Below are 11,211 nucleotides of genomic sequence, written 5' to 3' on the forward strand. Positions count from 1 at the left end.
ACGAGGACAGATGCAGAGCCTCGGTCCGATGCCATTAAAATGTCATTTACCACCTTCACAAGTGCCGTCTCAGTGCTATGATGGGGTCTAAAACCAGACTGAAGCATTTCGTATACATTGTTTGTCTTCAGGAAGGCAGTGAGTTGTTGCGCAACAGCCTTTTCTAAAATTGTTGAGAGGAATGGAAGATTCATTCCAGAATGACCTGGAGAATGATAAACTAGAATGACCTGGAGAATGATAAACTAGAATGACCTGGAGAATGATAAACTAGAATGACCTGGAGAATGATAAACTAGAATGGCCTGGAAAATGATAAACTAGAATTATCTGGAGAATGATAAACTAGAATGACCTGGAGAATGATAAACTAGAATGACCTGGAGAATGATAAACTAGAATGACCTGGAGAATGATAAACTAGAATGACCTGGAGAATGATAAACTAGAATGACCTGGAGAATGATAAACTAGAATGACCTGGAGAATGATAAACTAGAATGACCTGGAGAATGATAAACTAGAATGACCTGGAGAATGATAAACTAGAATGACCTAGAGAATGATAAACTAGAATGAGCGAAACACATTTTATTGATACCAAATTCAATCTGTCAGTGCCACTGACTGGCTAGTGCTTAGCTAGCTAACATTAGCTATCATACTTTTTCACAATTCATGTGATGTGTAGCTAAATACAGTGAGTTGCGAAAGTATTCACCCCCTTGCCATTTTTCCTATTTTGTTGCTTTACAACCTGGAATTAAAATGTATTTGTTGGGGGTTTGTATCATTTGATTTACACAACATGCCTACAACTTAAGACTCTAAATAGACTCTAAATATTTTTTATTGTGAAAGAAACAAGAAATAAAACAAAAAAACTGAAACGTTAACTAATCACACCCCCAAAGTCAATAATTTGTAGAGCCTCCTTTTGCAGCAATTTTGCTGTAAGTCTCTTGGGGGTGTGGTCTCTATAAGCTTGGCACATCTAGTCACTGGGATTTTTGCCCATTCTTCCCATGCTCCAGCTCCTTCAAGTTGGATGGGTTCCAATGGTGTACAGCAATCTTTAAGTCCACAAACTCTCAGTTGGATTGAGGTCTGAGCTTTGACTAGGCCATTTCAAGACATTTAAATGTTTCCCCTTAAACCACTCAAGTATGCTTAGGGTCATTGCCCTGCTGGAAGGTGAACCTCCGTCCCAGTCTCGAATCTCTGGAAGACTGAAACAGGTTCCCTTAAAGAATTTCCCTGTATTTAGCGCCATCCATCATTCCTTCAATTCTGACCAGTGTCCCAGTCCCTGCCGATGAAAAACATCCCCACAGCATGATGCTGCCAAAACCATGCTTCACTGTGGGGATGATATTCTCGGGGTGATAAGAGGTGTTGGGTTTGCGCCAGAGATAGCATTTTCCTTCATGGCCAAAAAGCAAAATTTTATTCTCACCTGACCAAACTACCTTCTTCCATATGTTTGGGGAGTCTCTCACATGCCTTTTGGCGAACAGCAAACAGGTTTGCTTATTTTTTTCTTTAAGCAATGGATTTTTTCAGACACTCTTACATAAAGCCCAGCTCTGTGGAGTATACGGCGTAAAGTGGTCCTATGGACAGATACTCCAATCTCCACTGTGGAGCTTTGCAGCTCCTTCAGGGTTATCGTTGGTCTCGTTGCTGCCTCTGATTAATGCCCTCCTTGCCTGGTCCGTGAGTGTTGGTAGGCGGCCCTCTCTTGGCAGGTTTGTTGTGGTGCCATGTTCTTTCCATTTATTTAATAATGGATTTAATTGTGCTCCGTAGGATGTTCAAAGTTTCTGATCTTTTTTTTAGAACCCAACCCTGATCTGTCCTTCTCCACAACTTTGTCCCTGACCTGTTTGGAAAGCTCCCTGGTCTTCATGGTGCCACTTGCTTAGTGGTGTTGCAGACTCTGGGGCCAATCAGAACAGTCGTGGCCAAAAGTTTTGAGAATGGCACAAATGTTAATTTTCACAAAGTCTGCTGCCTCAGTTTGTATGATGTGCAATTTGCATATACTCCAGAATGTTATGAAGAGTGATAAGATGAATTGCAATTGATTGCAAAGTCCCTCTTTGCCATGCAAATGAACTGAATCCCCCAAAAACATTTCCACTGCATTTCAGCCCTGCCACAAAAGGACGAGCTGACATCATGTCAGTGATTCTCTCGTTAACACAGGTGTGAGTGTTGACGAGGACAAGGATGGAGATCACTCTGTCATGCTGATTGAGTTTGAATAACAGACTGGAAGCTTCAAAAGGAGGGTGGTGGTTGGAATCAATGTTCTTCCTCTGTCAACAATGGTTCCCTGCAAGGAAACACGTGCCGTCATCATTGCTTTGCACAAAAAGGGATATTGCTGGATATTGCCGCCAGTAAGATTGCACCTAAATCAACCATTTATTGGATTATCAAGAACTTCCAGGAGAGCAGCTCAATTGCTGTGAAGAAGGCTTCAGGACGCCCAAGAAAGTCCAGCAAGCGCCAGGACCATCTCCTAAAGTTGATTCAGCTGCGGGATCGGGGCACCACCAGTACAGAGCTTGCTCAGGAATGGCAGCAGGCAGGTGTGAGTGCATCTGCGCGCACAGTGAGGCGAAGACTTTTGGGGGGTGGCCGAGTGTCAAGAAGAGCAGCAAAGAAGCCACTTCTCTCCAGGAAAAACATCAGGGACAGACTGATATTCTGCAAAAAAAGTACAGGGATTGGACTGCTGAGGACTCGGGTAAAGTCATTTTCTCTGATGAATCCCCTTTCCAATTGTTTGGGGCATCCGGTAAAAAGCTTGTCCGGAGAAGACAAGGTGAGCGCTACCATTAGTCCTGTGTCATACCAACAGTAAAGCATCCTGAGACCATTCATGTGTGGGGTTGCTTCTAAGCCAAGGGAGTGGGCTCACTCACAATTTTGCCTAAGAACATAGCCATGAATAAAGAATGGAACCAACATATCCTCCGAGAGCAACTTCTCCCAACCATCCAGGAACCATTTGGTGACGAACAATGCCTTTTTCCAGCATGATGGAGCACCTTGCCATAAAGACAAAAGTGAGAACTAAGTGGCTCGGGGAACAAAACATTGATATTCTGGGTCCATGGCCAGGAAACTCCCCAGACCTTAATCCCATTGAGAACTTGTGGTCAATCCTCAAGAGGCGGGTGGACAAACAAAAACCCACAAATTCTGACAAACTCCAAGCATTGATTATGCAAGAATGGGCTGCCATCAGTCAGGATGTGGCCCAGAAGTTAATTGACAGCATGCCAGTGCGGATTGCAGAAGTCTTGAAAAAGAAGGGTCAACACTGCAAATATTGACTCTTTGCATCAACTTCATGTAATTGTCAATTTGACACTTATGAAATGCTTGTAATTATACTTCAGTATTCCATAGTAACATCTGTCAAAAATATCTAAAGACATCTCCTGAAAATTAATATTTGTGTCATTCTCAAAACGTTTGGCCACTGTATACTGAGATCTTTTTACCTTTAGATTGCACACAGGTGGACTTTATTTAACTAATTGTGTGACTTCTGAAGGTAATTGGTTGAGACCAGATCTTATTTAGGGGCTTCATAGTAAAGGGGGTGAATACATATACAACTTTTCTGTTTGTTTACTTTTTAAACAAGTTATTTTTTCATTTCACTTCATCAATTTGGAATATTTTGTGAAATCCAAATAAAAATGTAATTTAATTTACAGTTTGTAATGCAACAAAATAGGAAAAACACCAAGGGGGATGAATAATTTTGCAAGTCACTGTATATTTTTAGCTGAATACGTTGCTGTCTTTTAATACCAGTATCACATTATGCTAGTTCTGTGAGTCAGTGAGGGAGAGAGAGTCAGAAACAGAGAGAGAAAGAAAGAGAGAGAGGAGTCAGTGAGGGAGAGATAGTCAGAAACAGAGAGAGAGAGAGAGAGAGGAGTCAGTGAGGGAGAGATAGTCAGAAACAGAGAGAGAGAGAAAGAGAGAGAGGAGTCAGTGAGGGAGAGATAGTCAGAAACAGAGAGAGAGAGAAAGAGAGAGAGGAGTCAGTGAGGGAGAGAGAGTCAGAAAGAGCGAGAGGAGTCAGTGAGGGAGAGAGAGTCAGAAACAGATAGAAAGAGAGAGAGGAGTCAGTGAGGGAGAGAGAGTCAAGAAAATGGCAACCAGTGAAGAACAATCACCATTGTAAATACAACCCATATTATGTTTGTGTATTTTCTCTTTTGTACTTTAACTATTTGCACATCATTATAACACTGTACATAGCTGTAATATGACATTTTACATGTCTATATTCCTTTGAAACTTCTGAGTGTAACGTTTACTGTTAATTTTTGATAGATTATAAACAAAAGTGAAATAATCAATTTCACTTGCTTTGGAATGTAAACATATGTTTCCCATGCCAATAAATCTGAATTGAATAGAATTTAGTCAGTGGGAGAGAGAGAGAGAGAGGGAGGCCAACACTGTATGTATATGTATATATATATATATATACAGTGCCTTGCGTAAGTATTCGGCCCCCTTGAACTTTGCGACCTTTTGCCACATTTCAGGCTTCAAACATAAAGATATAAAACTGTATTTTTTTGTGAAGAATCAACAACAAGTGGGACACAATCATGAAGTGGAACAACATTTATTGATTATTTCAAACTTTTTTAACAAATCAAAAACTGAAAAATTGGGCGTGCAAAATTATTTGGTCCAACGTGGGTATGAATCCCAGCCTTAACGTGGGTATGAATCCCAGCCCCAACGTGGGTATGAATCTCATTCTTAACGTGGTATGATTCTCATCCCCAATGTGGGTATGAATCCCAACCTTAACGTGGGTATGAATCCCAGCCCCAACGTGGGTATGAATCCCATTCTTAACGTGGTATGATTCTCATCCCCAATGTGGGTATGAATCCCAACCTTAACGTGGGTATGAATCCCAGCCCCAACGTGGGTATGAATCCCAGCCTTAACATGGTATGAATCTCATCCCCAATGTGCGTATGAATCCCAGCCCCAACGTGGGTATGAATCCCAGCCTTAATGTGGGTATGAATCCCAGCCTTAACGTGGGTATGAATCCCAGCCCCAACGTGGGTATGAATCCCAGCCCCAACGTGGGTATGAATCTCAGCCTTAACGTGGGTATGAATCCCAGCCTTAACGTGGGTATGAATCCCAGCCCCAACGTGGGTATGAATCCCAGCCTTAACGTGGTATGAATCTCATCCCCAATGTGCGTATGAATCCCAACCTTAACGTGGGTATGAATATCAGCCCCAACGTGGGTATGAATCCCAGCCACAACGTGGGTATGAATCTCAGCCCCAACGTGGGTATGAATCCCATTCTTAACGTGGGTATGAATCCCAGCCTTAACGTGGGTAGGAATCCCAGCCTTAACGTGGTATGAATCTCATCCCCAATGTGGGTATGAATCTCAGCCTTAACGTGGGTATGAATCCCAGCCTTAACGTGGGTAGGAATCCCAGCCTTAACGTGGTATGAATCTCATCCCCAATGTGGGTATGAATCTCAGCCTTAACGTGGGTATGAATCCCAGCCTTAACGTGGGTATGAATCTCAGCCCCAACGTGGGTATTAATATCAGCCCCAACGTGGGTATGAATCCCAGCCCCAACGTGGGTATGAATCCCAGCCGCAACGTGGGTATGAATCTCAGCCTTAACGTGGGTATGAATCCTAGCCCCAACGTGGGTATGAATCCCAGCCGCAACGTGGGTATGAATCCCAGCCGCAACGTGGGTATGAATCTCAGCCTTAACGTGGGTATGAATCCCAGCCGCAACGTGGGTATGAATCTCAGCCTTAACGTGGGTATGAATCCCAGCCTTAACGTGGGTAGGATTCCAGCCTTAACGTGGTATGAATCTCATTCCCAATGTGGGTATGAATGCCAACCTTAACGTGGGTATGAATCCCAGCCCCAACGTGGGTATGAATCCCAACCTTAACATGGGTATGAATCCCAGCCCCAATGTGGGTATGAATCCCAGCCTTAACGTGGGTATGAATCCCATTCTTAACGTGGGTATGAATCCTAGCCCCAAAGTGGGTATGAATCACAGCCTTAATGTGGGTATGAATCTCAGCCCCAACGTGGGTATGAATCCCAGCCTTAACGTGGGTATGAATCCCATTCTTAACGTGGGTATGAATCCCAGCCTTAACATGGGTATGAATCCCAGCCCTAACGTGGTATGAATCTCAGCCCCAACGTGGGTATGAATCCCAGCCTTAACGTGGGTATGAATCCCAGCCTTAACGTGGGTATGAATCCCAGCCTTAACGTGGGTATGAATCCCAGCCCCAACGTGGGTATGAATCCCAGCATTAACGTGGTATGAATCCCAGCCTTAACGTGGGTATGAATCCCAGCCCCAACGTGGGTATGAATCCCAGCCTTAACATGGTATGAATCTCATCCCCAATGTGCGTATGAATCCCAGCCTTAACGTGGGTATGAATCCCAGCCTTAACGTGGTATGAATCCCAGCCTTAACGTGGGTATGAATCCCATCCTTAACGTGGGTATGAATCCCAGCCTTAACGTGGGTATGAATCCCAGCCTTAACGTGGGTATGAATCCCAGCCTTAACGTGGGTATGAATCCCAGCCTTAACGTGGTATGAATCCCAGCCCCAACGTGGGTATGAATCTCAGCCCCAACGTGGGTATGAATCCCAGCCTTAACGTGGGTATGAATCCCAGCCTTAACGTGGGTATGAATCCCAGCCTTAACGTGGGTATGAATCCCAGCCTTAACGTGGGTATGAATCCCAGCTCCAACGTGGGTATGAATCCCAGCCTTAACGTGGTATGAATCCCAGCCCTAACGTGAGTATGAATCCCAGCTCCAACGTGGGTATGAATCCCAGCTCCAACGTGGGTATGAATCCCAGCTCCAATGTGGGTATGAATCCCAGCTCCATCACCACTCTGCATCTTCCTCTCTCTCCCTGTCTGGATAAAATGAAAATACTGAGGTTTAATGGGATTTTATCAATACAAGTACATTATGTTGATCTGTGATATTGGTTATCTGTGTGGTATAATGTCCTCTATATTCAGGGTTAGGGTTAGGGTTAGGGTTAGTTATTTATTTACTCAAGTATACCTTTATTGTTACAAGGGATTCTGCTCTAACTGTTTCCAAAACGCTCATCCTCTCCTCCGTTGTAGTCTCCTTGTCACGACTTCTGCTGAAGTGGGCTCCTCTCCTTGTTCGTTCCGTGTCGATGTCACCGGCTTTCTAGCCATCGCAGCTCCATTTTTCATGTATCCATTTGTTTTGTCTTGTTCCCTGCACACCTGGTTTACATTCCCCAAACACACTACATGCATTTATTCCTCTGTTCCCCCTCATGTCTTTGTGTGATATTGTTTGTGTGTTGTGTTTTGTAACCCGCCAGGCTGGCGTTCGTTATTTTCCGTGTTGTTTTCACGTAGCTTGTTTGTATTGTTATACATTTATGTTGTGTGACTATTGTGTGCGCTATACTCTTGGCTGGAGGAGGTTTTTGACGCAACTGCGTCTGTCTGTAATCTCTCTCCTGCCTGTTCACAGTTCTCTGCTCTCCTGCCTGTTCACAGTTCTCTGCTCTCCTGCCTGTTCACAGTTCTCTGCTCTCCTGCACCTGACTTCACCACAAGTACGCACACGCCTGACACTCCTTTATTAAACACTTCCCGAAATAAAACAGTGGGCATGTCTCAATTGGCACCCTATTCCCTACATATTGCACTAAGGGCCCTGTTTAACAGTAGTGCATTATGGGCCCTGTTCAATAGTAGTGCACTAAGGGAGGGCCCTTAGTGCACTACTATTGAACAGGGCCCATAATCAATAGTAGTCAATAGTAGTGCACTAGATAGTGAGAAAGGTGCCATTTGGAACACCAAGAGTACTTTTAATTTCTTCAAACCATGCAGGGGAGAATTTAGACAGATTTCTGGGAGATTTTAATACAATTTAATTTGTTTGATTTATTGAATTGAACCTCGATTCAAACAAAGACGTTCCGGCGAGAGAGAGAGAGAGAATAAACTTATCCAAGAGAAACATGTAGGAGAGACATAAATCTGATTTACCAGTTGCGTTACTATAAATCTCCACCGGTCTCTTGACGATATGCTCGTAAACCTTTCTATATATAAATATAAAGAAAATCAAACTTTTAATTAACTAGGCAAGTCAGTTATTAAGAACAGATTGTTATTTACAATGACGGCCTACACCGGCCAAACCCGAACGATGCTGGGCCAATTGTGCCCCTACTAACATAATTAAATATGTTATCTTCCCCATGGTACACATACACAATCAATGTCTCAATGTCTTAAAGGCTTAAAAATGGTTCTTTAACCTCTCTCCTCCCCTTCATCTACGCTGACTGAAGTGGATTTAACAAGTGACGTCAATAAGGATCATATCTTTCACCTGGATTCACCTGGTAAGTCTGTCATGGAAAGAGCAGGTGTTCCTAATGTTTTGTTCACTCAGTGTCTATAGGGACAAATGACAGACCGTAGCCTACAAGTAGCAAAGGAAAGCTCAGTTTATTTGAAAATGAAATGTATTTCAATATGATTGAAATAAAACTATAGCCTACTGTTTATATTTCAATGTAGTCATCTTGGTTTTCATTTGAAGCATATTTTTAAAAGTCACTTGTTTGTATCAATTACAAAAACATTGGCAACTTTGTAATTGTAGTCAACCTTGTTCTGAAGTTATCGGTGGTCACAGAGAGACGGATAAAACCACGTGATTTTATGTTTTACAGAGAATTTATGTCTATAAAATAATGCAGCACGGCAAAAAAACATCTAACGACGACACGTAGCTGTTCTAAAGATCTGAGGCAGGCGTGAGATTAGTGTTTTCAAGTGTGTTTCTGTCTAGAGAAAACTAACGTTACCAAGAGAATCCCCAGACCAACCAGAACAAACTAAACTACCCAGCAATACACCACACCAACCAAAACAAACTAAACTACCCAGAAATACACCAGACCAACTAGAACAAACTAAACTACCCAGAAATACACCAGACCAACTAGAACAAACTAAACTACCCAGAAATACACCAGACCAACCAGAACAAACTAAACTACCCAGAAATACACCAGACCAACTAGAACAAACTAAACTACCCAGAAATACACCAGACCAACCAGAACAAACTAAACTACCCAGAAATACACCAGACCAACTAGAACAAACTAAACTACCCAGAAATACACCAGACCAACCAGAACAAACTAAACTACCCAGAAATACACCAGACCAACCAGAACAAACTAAACTACCCAGAAATACACCAGACCAACTAGAACAAACTAAACTACCCAGAAATACACCAGACCAACCAGAACAAACTAAACTACCCAGAAATACACCAGACCAACTAGAACAAACTAAACTACCCAGAAATACACCAGACCAACCAGAACAAACTAAACTACCCAGAAATACACCAGACCAACCAGAACAAACTAAACTACCCAGAAATACACCAGACCAACCAGAACAAACTAAACTACCCAGAAATACACCAGACCGACCAGAACAAACTAAACTACCCAGAAATACACCAGACCAACCAGAACAAACTAAACTACCCAGACCGACCAGAACAATTTAAACTACCCAGACCGACCAAAACAAACTAAACTACCCAGAAATACACCAGACCAACCAAAACAAACTAAACTACCCAGACCGACCAGAACAAACTAAACTACCCAGAAATACACCAGACCAACCAGAACAAACTAAACTACCCAGAAATACACCAGACCAACCAGAACAAACTAAACTACCCAGACCGACCAGAACAATTTAAACTACCCAGACCGACCAAAACAAACTAAACTACCCAGAAATACACCAGACCAACCAAAACAAACTAAACTACCCAGACCGACCAGAACAAACTAAACTACCCAGAAATACACCAGACCAACCAGAACAAACTAAACTACCCAGAAATACACCAGACTGACCAGAACAAACTAAACTACCCAGAAATACACCAGACCGACCAGAACAAACTAAACTACCCAGAAATACACCAGACCAACCAGAACAAACTAAACTACCCAGAAATACACCAGACCAACCAGAACAAACTAAACTACCCAGACCGACCAGAACAAACTAAACTACCCAGAAATTCACCAGACCAACCAGAACAAACTAAACTACCCAGAAATACACCAGACCAACCAGAACAAACTAAACTACCCAGAAATTCACCAGACCAACCAGAACAAACTAAACTACCCAGAAATACACCAGATCAACCAAAACAAACTAAACTAATATAGTCCTTACTATTACCATACATTCCATGGTGTCGCACAACCAGGAGCTGTGGGGGCGGAGTCAAGCGTAGAGGATTATGGAGGAAACCAAACTTTATTAGGGTATCCAAAAGTAACGCCAAAACCAACAGGGGAAAACAAATATGTCCAACCCAAAACTGGGCACCAAACAGTCAGTGAACATAACACGCAACCAACCTAGACTAACAGAGAACAAGCCTGCACAAAAACAGGTGGGTCTAACAGGCTTAAATAGTCCTGAACCAAAACTCAAACAAGAAACAGGTGCAACCAATAAGACATAACAAACAGAAAAGGAGATCGGTGGCCGCTAGTAGAGCGGCGGCGACGACTGCCGAGCACCGCCCGAACAGGCGAGGGAGGGACCTTCGGTGGAAGTCGTGACACATGGCTCTCTTTCTTTCTTGTACGTCTTGACTAGGACCAGAGTGGAGAATCAACCTTCAGCAGTCCAGACCTGTTGTTGTAACGGTTTTCTTGCAGTGAAGGAGAGGAGGACCAAAATGCAGCGTGGTTACTATTCATGGTTCTTTAATAAAGCAACTGCACATGAACAAACTGTGAAAACCCAAACCAGCCCCATCTGGTGCAAACACAGAGACAGGAACAATCACCCACAAACCCCAACACAAAACAGGCTACCTAAATATGGCTCCCAATCAGAGACAATGCCTAACACCTGCCTCTGATTGAGAACCATATCAGGCCCAAACACAGAAATAGACAAACTAGACATGTAACATAGAATGCCCACTCAGATCACACCCTGACCAAACAAAACATAGAAACATACAGAGCAAACTATGGTCAGGGT

Source organism: Oncorhynchus mykiss, chromosome 18 (genome assembly GCF_013265735.2).
Source record: "Oncorhynchus mykiss isolate Arlee chromosome 18, USDA_OmykA_1.1, whole genome shotgun sequence".
Taxonomy (NCBI): Eukaryota; Metazoa; Chordata; class Actinopteri; order Salmoniformes; family Salmonidae; genus Oncorhynchus; species Oncorhynchus mykiss.